Genomic DNA, 17,947 nt, shown 5'->3' with positions numbered 1-17,947 from the left:
CCACCTCTGCACCCACCACCGTCTCCAGAAACAGTCAACGCAGAGCTCCCTGTCTGAGCAGACATGGGGACCACCTCATTCTTATCACTCGTAAGAGACTCAGGAAATGGCGAGCAAAGTGGAAGGAAATGATAATCCAAAAATTGTTATAGTCCCTAATTGTAAAGGCAACTTAATAGCAGCAAGAAAGAAGAAGAAGGAGATTCTGAAAGCTAAACATCTTCCTCAGGCATAAAAATAACCAGAAGTCAGCAGTGCTGAATAAGAACCTGATCTGGCTTTTTTTTTTTAGGAAGGACCAAGCTGAAGGGGCAAGAGTCCCATGGAAATCCTCCTTATCTGACTTGTTCAGAGGAAATTTGCCATTACTGTGTTTCACGTTGCCAGATCAATTAATTGCACTCATAATTAAACTGAGAAACTTGTTGGAGTTGTCGGAGGAAGCCCTGGGGATTCTTATGAGGCAAGTGCACTAGATGAGGTAACCGACTTGAAACACTTTGCATATGAAAAAACAAAACCTCCAAACATAAAGCAATTTTCTTTTCAAACACTAAAAGACATGCAAGTGAATGTAAAATGGGGATTGCTTCCAATCCCCAGGTTACATGGTTAGCAGCTTGTTTAAAATGTACATTCATTGTAACATCATTTTTTCAATGGCAGGTGTAATACAAAGGAGTTGCAATACATCAAATCATACTTTGAAACATTTCCCAGAAATTAATCTTTGCGCTGTCCCATGGAACTGCAAATGCAGGTCTGCGTGTTATAGCAACCCAAACACGGTATAAAAATGCAACAAAAAGGAAGGCAGTACCGCAATGATCAGCCTTTACAGATTTTATTTAATCTTTTAACATTACCCAAAAAAGGTGTTTGCATACTAATAAATTACATCCCAAGTGGCAGCACCGTTCCTATCGCCAGAATACTCTGCCACCAGCTGATGGTGAATGGAGGGATATGTATGCTACAAGACACTGAATTAAGAAAACTGGGCTGGGCCAGGTTGCTGAAATCAGATCTGCAATGTGCGGAGGACGCCAGGTGTGCCACCTGAACCAGACACCACGAGGATACTTTCTGTAACTGATTGAGATTCTTTCTTTGCAACAGCCTTTTGAGCACTTGGATGTGTGCAAAGTAGCCCACTACCGGCACAGAAACGCTTCTGTAAGGCATGACCATGCGTGGCCATTCACACTCCACATGTGGGTCATGAACACATATAAACATACATACAATCAGAAATGGAAGCTCCAGCAGAAGGCACCCCAACACCACCCTGGGGACAAGAGGGAAATCAGGAAGCACATCTGGCTTACTTTGGTCAGCCTCTCCAGAAACTGTCATCTCCTCCAGTCACTCTGCGGAGGGCTGGCAACTACAGAGGAAGCAGGTCAAGAAGAAAAGCACCCCATGTTCTCCAGCTGAGAAATATCTGGGGCAATTTATTCACTACAAACACTAACAGGAGTTTAGGGATTTGCAAATCATCCGTGATTTTCTAGGCTTCAGACCTTGTCTGCTAGGAAATGCAATTTTATTTCCTTCAGCTAGCCTCTTGAAGCCCATCTGTTACTGCCAAGCAGAGCTAGACAAATACACAATAGCTATCTCCAAATAGTTCTTTCCCATTTGTCACCAAAGGAAAAACAGAAAAGGAAAAATAAAAGTAAAAGCTTCTCTTTTGTATTGATTGGGATAAAAGAGCCCTTTCTTATTCAATGTGAAAGTTGCAAAATGGTAAAGTTCTGAGAGTGGCGTGAATAGATCTCCACTGACAACCATTAATAAAATGTGTCATTCACCTAACCCAGCAGTTTACAATAAAAATAAATTAGGTTGTTGACGCACTACTATGTGGCTGTGATACGAATGTGACTGGATACCACAGAAACTCCACGTAGCCTAAGGAAGAGATGGTACAAACATGGTGGGTATCTGTCACCAATCCCTCCAGATGAGCAGCAGAAAATCTTATATTTTCAAGAATAATCTTGTGCCGCTGCCAAGCACTGAAAAGTTCCACATATACACAATCATGGAAGATTAATTGATGGAGGTGTGAGAGGGAAGGGCATTAGAAAACAGGAAAAGGACAGAACGCATCTTTCCATGCTGTCTGATCTTCAGTCTCACAGTGCGTCCTATTGTTGAGCTATTTTACAGTAGAGGACTAAACTAGCAATGGTTATATTTTCTTGCCTTAATTTATTTACATAGGATCACAGCACCAGAATCGAATAGTGCATTTTTACACGAGAGAGCAAGTGAAGTTCCTGGTGATATGCATTCAAAGAAATGCCTCAATGATATTTGTTGTATTTGGTTTATAGGTCCCACTCACTGTCCTGACAATTTCCAGATCATGAAATAATATTCTGCCTCCTGAAATTGTCTCTGTGCAATCAAACTCTCACATCTGGCTTCATCCTGACATGTTCTGAAAAGGCTTTATTTGCTGCTGACTTCCTCCAGCGGTCCCACAAGTCAAACAGCAGGGAAGTGACTCACAGGAAAAATAAAGCACTTGGGGATCTTTTGGGTAAAGAGGCCATAGGAAGGTACAAGTACTGTGACTATTAGTATTGTTTCTGAATAAATTTTGGAAAGGGTAAATTGAGGTGTTTGCCCTGGTTTCCCATCTGACTGCAGAAGGCTTCTAGTAAAAAACAAATTATCAAGTCTCTCAGAAGAGGCTGCACGCTTTGGGACAGTGTAGCCAGTGATAAAGATGGGTACCAAAGCCTGGCGATGCTACTGATGCAAAAGACAAATGAGGTAGTTAAAGACTCCAAAGTGAATCCTTTGGAAGAAATGTTTGAAGCATGGAGCAGAGAAATATCCCAGTTGACATTTGTTTTGTTTCTCATTTCGAAGTGCTCACAGCCTAGAGGAGTTAGAAAAGAAGGCTATGTTAACCGGTTTTAGAGTCACCTTTGGAAAAGAAATGCAGCCCAAGTACTGAAGAGTCACTCCACCTCTCTGCCTCATGAGCTGCTGAGGACACCTTTGCTTATTAACGCTGATTAGTTTGAAACAATAGGCCTCTTTCCAGAAGTCCTATATGCAAAAAAAAAAAAAAAATCAAAAGTTGTTTTTTTTTTTCACAGTAAAGATTGTTGACTGATTCTTAAAGGCAGGCTGCCTTCTCCTCTAACACCCAGGTTTGACTGCTGCAGAAGCGGCTGGGGAGAGCTAGCTGCCAAATGGGATCGCAGAAGAAACAGAGTTTGTTTAAAACAACAAGATACTTAGATGGCCTAATGCCAGTGGCACAGGCGAGATAAGGGGAGAACTGTCATTATATGTGCCAAAGGGAAGACCACCAATCCTCAAGGAAAAGATCCACGATTCTGATACCTCCAGATCAGACAGGCAATGAGAAGAAACACCAGTGAGTTAACGTTTAGAATAAGTGAACAAAGTGTCAGCTCTGTTGCACTTAAAATTGCCCTGTCCTGGCTGTTTGAAACACCTTATTTATTTCTATTTTTATTTGGAACCCCACCTGCAATTCCCAGGCTGGAGAATGGGGACAGTCACTTTTGCCAACACAGAAAATACCCAGTTGGATGAGCTTGTACTATTTGCAACTGAAGTTGAGACATTTTCTCACTCACAGAGACTAGGCAGCAATTTAAATGAACTTAGAGAGAAGCTCACAACAGTAGAAGTGGTGTTTAACCACCTATTTACATGGTTTGCAATCACAGATGGTAGCGGTGTCTCAAGGGAAAAAGCATTGCCAGCTCTCTAAATTTAGCTGCTCATGTACACACTAATTTTGGGGAGTGTGCTAAGTCCTAAGGATTCCAGGATTTGAAACTCGTAAAACTGTCCTGAAAATGGAGGGTATCTCCCATTATCATCTTTGAAATTAACCTGCCTTTAAACAACATGATCACTGTTCCCCACACAGACTCCATGTAGAGCTGAGGCTGCTCCAAGTGCCAAAATGTGCCTTTTTTCACCATTTCCTCCAAGGAAATCAGAGGGAGGGAAGGCAAGAGGCTGATCAGAGTGCTACAGGGACCATATGGTGGAAGATGAGATATGCAATGCATAGGAAACTGGTGCAGGAGGCAAGCCTCCTCTCATATTCTTGGGAACGGCAAAGGCAGGAGGTAGTGCAGGTACCCAGGGACGCAATAAGGATGTGAGGGATGAGATACCATGAACGGCAAGGCAGGTAAACCGTGAGGGCAGGCGAATATGTGGAGAGGGACATGCACTGGCAATGTGAAAAGAGTTTTGTCACATGGGGAAGAGACAGGATAGGCAAAGGGCAACTAACTAGATCTAAGAGAGCTTCTCAAGCAGTGAGGTGAAGATGAGGGGGTTCTGCCTCCTTATCACAGGGTATGTGAAGCCTACCAACAGCTCGGGGCTACAGCTGACTGCTGTTGTTCTTGCATCCAGATTGAGATTTAAGCATAAGCTAATGGGGTGGCAGCTGAGCAGCAGTATCTCTGCTTATGGAGCAATGGATGAGACCCCAGAGGAGAACGTCAGCTAGTTCCGGAGTCAGCTGCCTTATCTCAATCCAGTCTGGAGGCCAGCTGTCCAAGTACAGCTTCTTAATCCTGGGCTGGGGAGGTGGCAACTGTCAGCATCCTTCAGAGCTCAGGTGGTGCCTGCTGTCTCCCAGCACTGGAAGGGAGAAGGTGTGCTCAAACTCTTTCTCAGGTGGGTACCTAGTAACCAAAAGGCAGCTAGAGCAGCTTCCTATACACTCCTCAAAAGTCCTTTGGACACAGAATTTAGGGGTGGGCTGATCTGCATCTGTCCTTGGGGACCCTTAAAGAATCACCACATGAACTACAGGAAAAGAGCTGACAGAAAGGTCTTGGAGTCAACATCTGTCATGTGGAAAGGAAAGCATCAGTCCAGGTTGAAGTCTCTAGGAACCACAGACACTTAGCCCAACAAACACAACTTTTGAACCAGTTTGTCCCTTTCAGAGCAACAGTCTTGCAGTAGTTTTCACCACCACAATGTCCAGATTCAGACCCACAACAAAGAGAAGGAGTGGAAGAGCAAGAGATACTTTTCATCATGAAGAGGTAGCACAGGGACGGGATTATATCACCCATATGGCTGTCTTACAGGGCATTTCTCTCTTACATTCTGTCATCACTGTAACAAAAGAGACTTTAAACAGTGAAAGAGGTGATGCAACATAACTCCTCCACTTACCTGTCCCTCAACACTGGCAAAAAAGTATGGGAATGGTGGACAAAGTCAGGTTCACACCGGGGACTTTGTCAATGTGGGTATATATCAACAGGATACTCCTAATGCAGATGTGCTGGCATCTGCAAAATTGCACCTTTGTCAGTATAGCTTATTTTCAGCCAATCCGCTCCCACCAAAACCTTCTCCACTGAAAGTGAATGTGTGCTGGCATAACTACGTTTACCCAATCCATGCTAGCTTAATCCAAGCATTTACAGTAAGGTTTTTACAGAAATCACATCTCATTAGCTCCTTCCTGTGGGAAGGAGGCTGGGGAGAGAGTGATAAATTGGAAACATCTCCCATTCTGCATAGAAAGTGAAAAGAGCCAAGAGACCAAGTTATAAAAAGATGGCTTTTGTATGTATATACAATTGATGTGCAGTTGCTCACTGAAGTAGAGCATGAGATCCTAGCAACAGCCACCTGTCCTTCCAATGCTAATGACCTCTGTATCGTAAAGGAGTGGCAAATGCTCATTTCAATCCTCATTTTGGATTCTGAGGTGAACAAGTGCTATGTACAATGGGAAGTAAAAGCAAGAACATCTCTTTCAGGATGTAAAACCTGTTCTTGGACCCTTCTGATGAATACAATTTGCCTAGGAGTCTGATGCTGAAAGGGATTTTTATTTCACTGGTATTAATTTACACACTTACCCCAGCCAAAGAATTTAAGGAACCTTACCAAACATAAAAGGAAAAATAACTAGGGCAACTAACTTTTCAGCCCATAGCCCCATGATCACTTTTCGTGTCGACAGCCCTCCGTCAGTTGTTTTTTTTCCCCGCTGACCCTAGCTTGCCAGTGCTGTCAGTTGTGCAAATGGAGAGTGAAGCAAAGCAGGAAATGAAACAAAGCTGAAAACAACTTTCCTTCTCCCGGTGCAGGTCCATGCAGCCACATGAACACTGGCAATGGCATCAGGTGGGGGTTGGAGGGTACCTCTTAGAGAACCGACCCTAACTTGACCATGAAAGCTTGGGCAAATGGCTTTGGGAAACGGCTGCTTGCCACTTCCTTTGAGCTTTCTAGTTGAGGGGTTTTTTTTGACAACTGATTTTGGACATATTTACATTTATAATTGCAGTCATTATAAATGAAACACAATAAATAAATGCAATATAAATGTAATCTACAGAGGTTTTTTTTTAGAATTGCACTGCAACTAGTTTTAATATTAATTTATTACATTTCCGTATATATAAAAAGAGAGCTATTTTCACATTTATTTAATTTGCCAACTGTTCCTCAACAATATGTGGATTCCATAGTAATTACAGCATTAGATGATGTTAAAAAATCTGCAAATTTAATATTTTTAATACTCTTTGCATACTATTGTAACATCAGGATTCCAGCCATTAGCACCAATTAATTTGTTCAGTATTAAATTGTAAAAGCCATATTGATCATGAAATAAAACTTCCTATAAAACCCAGGCAACAGCAACATGTCCAATTATTCTGGTATAGAGCCCAAATTTGGTGGTTTAACAGGACTGGTTTAGAAATCAATATCCCACCTTACAGAATCTGAACAGCAAAGAATTCAGTGTCTTTTAATAATGGATTTCAGCAGTTTACCACCCACCTATGTTTTTAAAATGAGCATCTTACTTCTAGTTTGACCTTTGTTACTTTATCTTCCGGCACCTAGACCCGTATCTTTTTGCCTGTCAGATTAAAAACCCATCTTGCTCTCTTCAGGCAAGTGCTCCTAACAGCAATCGTGCCACTTTTAGTATTGTCTGTAATGACAGACTGCATTTCTTCAAGCTTATTCTACACGGCAGGTTTTACAGAATCAAACAATTCCTGTATCACATCTCCTTTTTTAAGTTTTGAAAATATTTTTTAAAAATTTCCGTACAGGACTTGGATATGATGACTGGTAGTGATCTCACCAGTAAAAAAAGATCTCCCCTCTGCTCACATCTTCATTTTCCTGCTGATAGATCAAAGAAGATTTTTTTTTTTTTTTTTTGCTATGGCAGCATAATGAGAACTTACATGCAGCTAATTATTTCCCTTAGGTCCCACCTCTCCCACTTCATTTTGGGAGACAGTACCTTCCAGAGCACAGTTTCTGCCACTCTGTGCGTGTGACCTATATTCTTCGTACTCGAAACACGACCTTGTCCCTGGCTGAATACAATAATTAGTTTGAATGCAAGCAACTCATCAAGTGATCCAGATCTTTCTGCAGAGCTGGCCTGCCAGTGTTATTTTATCAAGCCCCATCTTCCTGTCACTGCAAACTTTCTCCTCAGTGATTTCTTTTTTTATTCTTGACAGCCACTAACGACATGGAATAGTGCTCAGCTAAGGGCAGGAGATCAGGAATCCTAATGAGAAACATCTCCGCTTGTAAGAAATACCAACATATAAACATATTTTGTTTGGTTAGTTGGTTTTCAATTTATTAGTAATTTTAACTACAAGAAAGTCTTCCTGAAGTCTATATAAATCAACCATCTTTATCAATCAGACTTTTGAACTTAGAAGAACAGTATCAAGTTTACTCAGCAAGCATGGTTCTATATATAAACATGATGAGTAGCATTAGATAGATTACTGCCCTTTAAATTTTATGTATGGAGCTACTTATCAGCTAGTCATTGTTTTTGTCTGAAATGGGCAGGTTAGAGTTTATAAATACCCAATTATTCTGTTTGTTCCCTGGTGAAACTAAAAATTGTTTTTTTAAAAAAATAGAACAATAGAAATTTTTGTTCCTAAAATAGACCTTGAAACATTAGTGTTTTGGAATCTATGAACTAAAAATTATTAAGAGCTACTGATTTTAAATCTACTTTCACAAATTCCATTTTCTCTGTAATCTGCTCTATTAAAATCTCTACTGAACATGGAAAAATAACATCAGAGTAGAGTCTACTTAAGGAAATCATCCCTTCTAATGTCGCTCTGAGAAAAGCAAACCCTTGCTCTTCCTGATTTCTGTGCTCAACAAGAGAAGAACTGCCAAATAGGATTAGGCTGCTGGTTAATTCAGTCCAAGTATTTCTGGCACTGCACAGTGCTTTTTTTAAAAATAAAACTGATCAACAAATTGCAGTTAAAAATTTTGTCTAGACAGTAAAGCATCCTGTTCACTCATGTTCTTGGGGCACATCGAAAGAAATTAATGTCACTGAATGATTGTGGGAAGAGTCTGGTAATGCCTACGCTGAATCTTCTCAAGGAGGGTGTGCTGGCCCCTCCATCTCCATCCCTGCACCCACCGGGATGCTCTGTGGGCAGGCAGGAGGCAGCGCAGGTCCAGCCTGCCCGAGCATGTCCTGCAGCACGCAGACCTACTGGCCAGGTCCTGTGAGCTTCAGAAAGCACCACCCACCCCATCTGGGGTTACACTGTTTGAGGTCGCTTATAGAAGGGTGAATCTGGTATTAAGGGAGCCTCAGGCAGGGCACATATACCTACAGAAATCAGTATTTGGAAGGAAGCATTCGTCGTAACTCTACTGGGAACACCCTCCTATGCAGTAATACCTCCGTGTCACAACTTTCTTCCAACACCCATACTTAATCCCATGCCATTTTCACATCTGCCTGAGCTTTCCATATGTTTTCTTGTCTGTATCCTGTGCTTATACACTTTCTGCCGAGTATTTTACTTTGGACTCACACTTTCCTAAAGCCCTGAGCACTACCAGTGACCCCTTCTTCTTTAACCTTAACACCCAAACTGACTCTTCTCCCAGAAGACTGGATCAAAGGTTCATTTCAATAGAAGACAGTAACTACAGTCACTTAACTACAGAAGGTCTTCATACAGCCTGGTGTTTTACACTGCAGCTATACTGAGAAGGGCAGTATATCCCTGCAAATGTGGGGAAATAAGGATACTTATGACAATTTAAATAAACTTTGATCTCCCTTTTCCTCTGAGATTCAAGTCAGTTTTGGACAAGGGCTCCAGGGGCTCTGTATACCAAGTGCTGAAGCCAGCTTATTTCTCAAGTGAGATCTGTTATCACAAGCATTTCCAAGCAAGGCCAAGGAGCAAGGCTGCTCTGCCATTGAAAAACTGCAGGTGCCTAAAATTTCTGGAATTTAGAAACAGCGTAATACACAGCTGGATCAGTAAAAAAATCCTTGCTATCCAACTCCTGACAGTCAGTGCCTCTGGGGGAAGGCAGGTAGATTTGGAGCAGCTTAAGAGTGGAGAGCAGACAAACAGGTCCACTGTCACATAACAGAGGCAAAGCCAGAGAGACAGAAATGTGTGGTCACTGTATGGAAACCAAACCGCAACAAATGCAAGGGGATTTCCAAAGCCAAAGCAACAAAGAGATACACGATCGTAACTCCACAAGAGGGACAAATCCTGAGGTCCTGCCTCAGGTGAGCTTCCAGTGGGAGTCTGCCTATATCTAGATGGAGTAAAACTGCCTACAGATTTGGCCCAGTGTAAGATACCAACAAAGATGCTTGAACCAATTTGTCCGGGGAAGGTAACGCTTGCTGGTACCTCCACGGTCTCTCCACTCCAGTCATAATTTGACAATGTTTGTGGCTTGAGTGCATGTGTTCAATGAGGCAGCCCTGCACTTCCTACCCCAAGGCTGCAGGACGCGCGAATGAGTCTCTGAGATAAGCCCTGGCATCCACCTTTTTCACACATCACACGTTCACCATCTGCATTCTCATCTTCAGCCATGCTGCCACCCCTCGCCCAGGTTGCTGGGAGGTTTAGAAAGGCAGATGTTTTCAGTCTCTGTGGGGTCTGGTTGCAGGGGCTTTGGAAGTTACAGTACCTTAGGCCAGTGTTGTCTGGGATTCAATATTGCATTAAGTGGTGACACATTGTGGGCAGGTGGGATCTATTATTGCATTATGGAGGCTGCTGCTTCCCTGAACAGGCTATGTTTTGTGTGTGAAGCGGGCCCACACCTGCTGGAGCTGGGACCTGGAAATGCGGAGGACGGAAGGCATGAGTCTGTGGTTTCCTGCCGTGAGGGGCATGTGCCTGCGGTGGGGCATGCGCACGGGACTGCTCTCCGCTGAACGGCTGCGCTGTATGAAAGTGCCACCAACGTGAGGGTAGTGTTCTGTCTCCAGGGTTGAGGAGGAGAAAACGGAGGACGCCAGTCTTCTCAGGGGGCTGTACCTCGGGAGGGAGTGCTGAGAAGGCCTGTCCTCCTCCAACTGAAAAAGACCAAGAAGAGTGGAGGAAAAGGTGTCAGGCAAAGACTTGACTCGCCCCTGGTTTGTGATGCGCATGCTGCAGACATCTTCGCCGGCGGATGAAAAATGCTTTTGCTCTATGCGGGGCTTACTTACTGCTCTGTGTCTATAAATTCCCAGGGATCCTACGGGCACCACGGGAGCCTGCCATTACAGGGGTCCTGCCATGCTCTCCCCAGCCACATGCGGACACGAGCCACACCAGCAGTGCCAGGCTCTGCTACGTCAGTCCCCTCCTCTGGCTCTTCCACCTCTCTGCTCCTCTGGCATCACCCATCTTGACATGTCATTAGGCTATTCATACATCTTGCACATAGGTAACAGTCAAACTCTGAACACACTTGGAAACCACGTGTATGAGAAAAGGTGAAACACCTGCTGCTAAAATGATTATATGTATTTAAAAGCGAGGGATTCTCAGGGCTCTTTCAAGTATTAAAATTTGCTCCAGAGATTTGCAAAGGCATCTTTGGGGTCTGTTAGTGGACTTTCCTTTTCTCACACTTATACTGCTGGCCTCCTGATACACTTTCATACTGAATACCTGCAGGGGGAGCGTTAATGCTTCCAGTTTTGGTAAGTGGAGGACAGGCAGCAGCTGGAAAGGCAGGCAGAGTATAATTCTCCTTTCAGTGAGAAATGCAAAACACAGAGCCACAGGAGGACATGAGGAGAAGATGCACTCTTAGGTCCCTTTTCTGCTTCTAAGATCCTGGGATGGCCAGGAGAGGGAGGGAAGTATACTCACAGAGTACAGCTTGTGCCAGGATGAGATCACAGTCCCTACCTTCCCTTTAAGCACTGAATGGAAGAGAGAGGCATTACCTGAATGACTTCAGATTCTTCACCCTGAAAATGCTAAGCCCTTCCTCCCCTTTCTACCTCTGCTATGAAACTAATGCTTTCACAGGGGTCAGCAACCTCAATTTCCCAAACCAGAGCATTTTTCCTGGAATTATATTTTTCCTTTCAAATCCATTCCCTTCCTTGTGCTGCATTTCTTTTCAGGAAGTCTCTGCAGGTTTCAAAATGTAATTGGGAAATGTGAAAAGACAATATTGTATTTTCTTAAGCCAACACTGCTCTCCTTACCTTACTAGAGATGTTGCCCTTGCAAATGATAGGAGAAAAAGAGCTGAACTTCATCCAGTCTCATCTCTTTTCTGTCACCTTCAATATCTTTACAGTGCTTTGAGGCAGGTATCTTACCTTCATAAGCGTCTGAGAACTACTCAACTCGTGGTGGGCATTAAATGTGAAAAGCAATTATTCACAGTCCTAAATGTACTGCATGTCACTGTATAGATCAGACTCTCAGATAATAATGTCTGACAGAGTATTTCAGAGAGACAAAGAAATTCTGGACAGCAACTCTAATTTCTCATAAAGACAACCATCTCTTCTTTGCGTAGATGGTGTAGAAATTCAGTCCTGGGTGTACTGTTTGTAGGCTGCACAACTAAGTATACTGGAATTCCTTTTGTTACTTTTTGCTCCATGTTTGGGCTCAGCATATTATATGATTTCCAATGTATATATCATCCCAACGTGGTAAAGACTTGTCACATCAAAAAAGATCACTCCAACCATCCAGATGGACCTCCTTTACAGCACAGGACCAAGGACCTTGCCCAGGCCATGAAAGGGCAAATGTCAACACCCCACCAGCAAGTGCACTTAGGTATTGCTGCCTCCTGGCTGAAGCTGAGGTTACAGACGCGTCACTTTTCCGCACTCATGCTCTAATGCTTAAATTACACAGTCCGTGCTGGAGGTCTTGCCCCCTTTTATCCCTTTGCCCTTGGCAGCAATCAGGGTGGACCACCTTCCATCAGGCCTATTCTGCTGTTTGGACAGGAGCAGTATGACACCTCTCATGTGAAGTCCCCCAAAAATGTGATGTTGATAGAGCTCAATACATTTTAAAGATATAAAATGTAATTAGGAATTTCTACTGAGCTTAAGGTTTTGATTGTATATATATCTATTTTGACTATAACGAGCATATGTCAGCATTACTTCTCTTATAGTATCATCCTTTTGCTGATCCTTTATTCCTAACACATGGATGGACAGGGACCCTGAATCTAAATAGCGTAAGGGACAGAGACCAACTCTACATATGTCCTTCTACATCAGCTGGCAAGCTCTTCTCATGTGGAGGGAAGCCAGAATCACATCACCTACAACAGGTACCAAGTGCAGCTCAACAGGAATTACACTGAGTGAGGGGCAATGAGTCTGCCCCTTTCTGCAAATGCCCATTTCTCACCACTGAGAAATGGTCCCTTGGGTCCCTTCAGAGTGGCCCACAGACAATGTTGTAGAAGGGAAAGGAAACCCAAGACACATAGCACCTTTTCATACCTCATTTTTCCTGCCACCTTCTTCCCCCAGCCTACCTCATCTGCCCAGTGTTATGAACCCAAGATCCTGCTGTGGTTTACTTCTACTCATTGCTCAATTATTTCAGTGCATCTTTTCTTTATTCTGCCTCAGAGCCAGTGAAGTTGCAGTTTCTGTCCTCTCCTCCTGCTGTCTATAGGCACTCTGGGAGTAACAAGGATTTCCCTCATCATTGCTCCACGGTCTGGGGCCACAGAGGCCACTGGGCCAAAAATATAACCCAGAGAAAGCCCTGCTCAGCTTTCAGTCCTCAGTGCAAATCAGAGTTCCTCCAGATAACAGACCCGGGGCAACCCAGGGCTCTACACCACATGAATCACAGATGCAGCAGAGATCACCCAAAACGCTAGAATTCTGTCCTTGTTGTGAGGCAGCCCTCTCCTGTGTCTCTGTGTCCCTTTCTGAGGAATAATCATCACCAACTCAAATCAACTGAGGAAGAGAACAGCATAGTGGGGTCGCTGAAGTGGTCAAGAGGACAAGCTGTGCTGCTCCCAAGGCTATCAGGCAACATCACAACTATAGCATCCCTCAGATGAGGCAATGATGAAGTTCAGGAGCATGGGGGCACCCGTGGGCTCAATACCAGAACAGAGAATATTTTCTTGGCTCAGTGAGGGTCTCAGCACAGTTTTTTACAGAAGAAACCCAGTGATTATAGGTAAAGTTGGACTCCCAGGTGAAGCTGGCCCAGGCAGCCTGTGCAATGTGCTTCTGACTGCCTCCTGTCTCACCCACGGTATTACCAACGCAAGTCTTCATGCTGACCATCCTTGTGTGATCTCTCAGCAGAGATGCCAATGTTGGGGTATGGCTGGGAAGGGCTCATAAGCTCCATAGCTGCTGCCCTCTCAGGGTCAAGACATGGACAGCTTTAAATAAGTCCATTTGTGGCATTCTCCTGGCTGTAGAAGGCTGGCTCTGGGAGAACAGAGGCCTAATATAGCACCAAGGGAGTTTAGTTTAAAGTGATTCTAACTACACAGCTAAGTTGGTGAGGAAATACACCTTTTCTAAAAGATGAACTCTGGGTTCTGGGACACGGTGTAAGCAAAATGCTCTTTGAACTCTGCAGAATATATCCAAGAATAGGTAAGGAAGAGTTAATATGATCTCCCACTATTGCTTCACTTTTCTTGTGTTTTTTGAGGCGACGACATTTGGACAGGCATGTTTTAGGCAGGTAAGTCTCAAAACATTTTGTACAATGCCAATTGCAATAGCAGCAAGGGAGATTGACAGTCAAGAAATACCTATGAGCACAGATCTACAGTCAGAAGTAATTGCTAAAACTCACAAATGTATGAACATCTGTATTTCTTTCCAGCACAGAAGGGAGCAGTAAGTTGCCATCTCTGTCAAGTGTCAGTGAAGGTACTCAGCATATTTAAGAACCAGACAGATTTTTAAATTATAATGTTAGGTGTGGATATAAATGATTTCCAACAATAACAGCAATCCTATGTCAGGATTAATGTGTAAACAGAAGGGCAGGTTCAGTCTTTTTTTCCACTCATTTTTAGCTATTTCTATAGCTTTATCTGCATTAGTGCATAAAAATAAGTTGAGATTTATTAGTACATTCCTGAAATGCATACATTAAAGTAAACCCTAAGAGCTCTGTTAAACAGCTTTCTGGGTGCTCAGTGCTGCACTGAGTGGTGCATAGACACAGAAGGGCTTGAACAGGACATGGTTTCATTTCAGACCTGTTCTCCCTCTATGCCAGGGTTTCCTGTGAGGTCTACGCTCCACTGCAGCTGCCTTCTTGTCAGCTGAAACTGGGAGATATCTAATATGTGAGAATATTTGGGTCCCAAAATTCCCCCAGGCTATTCAGAGCCTCCTCTGTACTTGACTTCCCCCACAGCAGCATCTGTTCATACTGTGTTCCCTCTTACACCCACACAGTTTCATGAGGACACCACCATCCCTCACACTTGCACCACACTATCTTCCTTCCAACAGATTAATACATTTGAACAAACATCTGAGCTCTAAATGAGGATAACTTGGGGAACTACAGGCTGGTCAGCCTGGAAAGGGCATGGAGCAAATCCTTCTGGAAGCCATTTCCAAACATATGAAGGAGAAGAAGGTGACTGACAGCAGTCAGCATGGATATATGAAGGGGAAATCATGCCTGATGAACCTGATAGCTTTCTGTGATGAGATGACTGGGTGGGAGGTTGTTTACCTTGACTTTAGTAAGGTTTTTGACACTGTTTCCCATAACATCCTGATAGACAAAATGATGAGATACAGGCTAGATAAGTAGACTGTGAGTTGGGCTGAAAACTGCCTGAGCTGCTGGGCTCAAAGCATTGTGCTTAGGGAAACAAAGTCCAGCTGGAGGCCAGTCACTAGTGGTGTAGCCAGGGGCTGATACCGGGGCCACTGCTTTTTAACAACTTCATTAATGACCTGGATGATGGGACAGAGTGTACCCTCAGCACGTTCACAGATGATACAAAACTAGGAGGAATGGCTGACACACCAGAGGGTTGTGCTGATATTCAGCGGTGCCTGGATAGGCTGGTGAAATAGGCAAAAAGGAATTTCATAAAGTTCAACAAAGGGAAGTGCAAAATCCTGCAACTGGGGAGGAGGAGAACATGCTGGGGGCCAGCTGTCTGGAGAGCAGTTTGACAGAGAAGTACCTGGAGGTCCTGGTGGACACTAAGCTGAACACAAGCCAGCAAGGTGCCTTTGTGGCAAACAGGGCCAACAGCCTCCTGGGCTGCATTAGGAGTGTTGCCAGCAGGTCGAGGGAGGTTATCCTTCCCCTCAGCACTGGTGAGGCCACATCTGGAGTGTGGTGTTCTACTTCTGGGCTGACCAGTACAAGAGAGACATGGACATGCTGGAGATAGACCAGTGAAGGGTGACGATGATGAATGGACTGGAGCACCTCTCATTTGAGGAAAGGCTGAGAGAGCTGGGACTGTTTAGTCTGGAGAAGAGAAGGCACAGGAGGGTTCTTATCAACATTTATAAATACCTGATGGGAAAAAGAAGATGGATCCAGACTCTTCTTAGTGGTGTCCAGTGAAAAGACAAGAAGAAATGGGCAGAAATTGAAATACAGGTAATTCCCTTTAAACATAAGAAAAAGGTTTTTTTACCTTAAGGGTGATTCAACACTGAACAGGTTGCCCAGAGAAGTTGCAGAGTCTCCATCCTCAGAGATATTCTGATTGGACACCGTCCTGAGCAACCTGCTCTAGTTAATCCATCTTGAAGCAGAGGGTGGGACTAGATGATCTCCAGAGGTCCCTTCCAACCTCAGCCATGCTGTGATTCTATGATAATCCAGAGGTCACTCTCTTTTTGCCAGTAACAAGTAATGGCTTATATACTGGAGCCAGACAATGGAGGAACAGAAGAAAGCATGAGAGCAGGAATTACCCATTTGCTCTCAGTTAGTACTCTACTAGACACCAATAGATGATCACCAGTTTTTGGGAGACCAGAATGAGGTCCCAAATCAGTACAACAAGGCCTATGACCTTAGTCATGGCAGTTCTGCATGTAGTGACATTTTTACCTATCTTAAAGGCTCAGTTTATAGTCAAAGATAAGGAATACTTACTCACACACAACACCCTATCTAATCACAGTTTCATTCAAACCCAGAGGAAGCCCAGGCCTGAGCTACAGGAAACATCTGTCATTGCTAGTGAGGTCTTCACTATTTTCATTAGTTAAGTCCTTGGTCAACTTCTTATTAGCGTCCCAACCACCTGCCCCTCCATCTCTGCTGCACCTAAGGAGAACAGGCTTCTGCTTTCTTTTAGGCAGCAAGTCATTTTTCCTTTAGGTTTTGTGACAGCAAATGAAAAAATATGAATGTCACTGCAAAGCTGTGTATATAGAGGCAACTGAAAGATCCAGACATCAAAGGAAGCACAACTAAATCCTGGCCAGCCAAAGAAGTCCAGTGTTGGTCTGTATGTACGAAACAAGGACCAGAGGAGTAACTACAGGGTATTTCAGAAAATAGGAGCAAAAAAAACCCCCACAGTCTGCTGGAGAACCAAGGCTGTCTAATAGCAGTGATCACCCTCGATCCCATTAATTTACCTTTTTTGCCTGCTTTTTAAGTATCACTGTGCAGTGATAAGCAGCCTTCATACTGCATCATACCCAACTCCCCCAGTCATTTCACATAGCAGTATTACAGGCTGTGGCCAAGAAGGCACCTCCAGCCTTCTTTAGCTATGCTAAATATGTCAATGAAGCGTTCCTGCTGGTTCTTGCAGCTGGTTCTTACCAGTTGGCTCTTACCATGTTCATTGCATCTTGCACATCTTGCACTGACCAGCCTAGTAAGTGTACAGACAGAGTGAATTCAGACACAGAGCCTTCCAACTCTGCTGATCTTGCCTATACAATCTCTAGATATCTGGGGCATTCAACATACTGGCTTTATACAGCAAACACCTCCACCTAGGAACCTTGCAACTGGACAGTCTCCATGAGAAGCATGCCTCAGCACGACAGTCCCACTAGTGCCTGCTGTCAGTATTTCTATCCTTCCTGTAAATGCTGCAGCCTCATACACCTTAGCAAGGAATGCCTTGCCTGGCAGGCAAGGATTTAGTTTGATTCTTTTTATATAGTTTCTTGTATCATTCATGTTTTGCTGCCAAAACCAACAGTCCTTTTTTTCTTATACCTCTCTGGGATCCAGGGAAGAGAAGAATCTGGGGAAGGCTTGAGCAGAAAGATGTACTTATAACATGGTCCAGTCCAGTGAACACTCCCTTAGAGAATAAGCTCAAAAGGCAATGGGAAATGGAGTTACCACCTTCTGGAGGAGAACAAGCAGACTGCACGAATGCCTGCCGTAGGAAGGTATCACTGTGTACATGACCCAAGACTTGCCTGCTCTTTGCTGCACTTATGGATCCCACATGCATGAGACATCTTCATTAACATAAAAATACAAAAAGCCCTCAAGAGAACACTTTTATTGTCTCTTGCAGTGAGCACTCTGGGACAGCCTTCTTCTGAATGTCTGAGAAATGAAGATTAGATATGACAGAGGAACTCTGAGCCTAACAGTATATCATGTTTTTCTAGGTA

At 43.7% G+C, this 17,947-nt stretch overlaps 1 protein-coding gene across 4 annotated transcripts in view; it reads right to left on the bottom strand.

Moving 5' to 3' along the window:
- TTBK1 (tau tubulin kinase 1) overlaps positions 1 to 17,947 on the bottom strand; it is a 121,993-nt gene that overhangs the window by 18,152 nt on the left and 85,894 nt on the right. The gene's annotated exons all lie outside the window — the stretch shown is intronic.

The sequence above is a fragment of the Grus americana genome, chromosome 3, assembly GCF_028858705.1.
Source record: "Grus americana isolate bGruAme1 chromosome 3, bGruAme1.mat, whole genome shotgun sequence".
Classification (NCBI taxonomy): Eukaryota; Metazoa; Chordata; class Aves; order Gruiformes; family Gruidae; genus Grus; species Grus americana.
The sequence above is the reverse complement of the archived record's forward strand: the minus strand, read 5'-3'. Positions and strand labels throughout refer to the sequence as shown.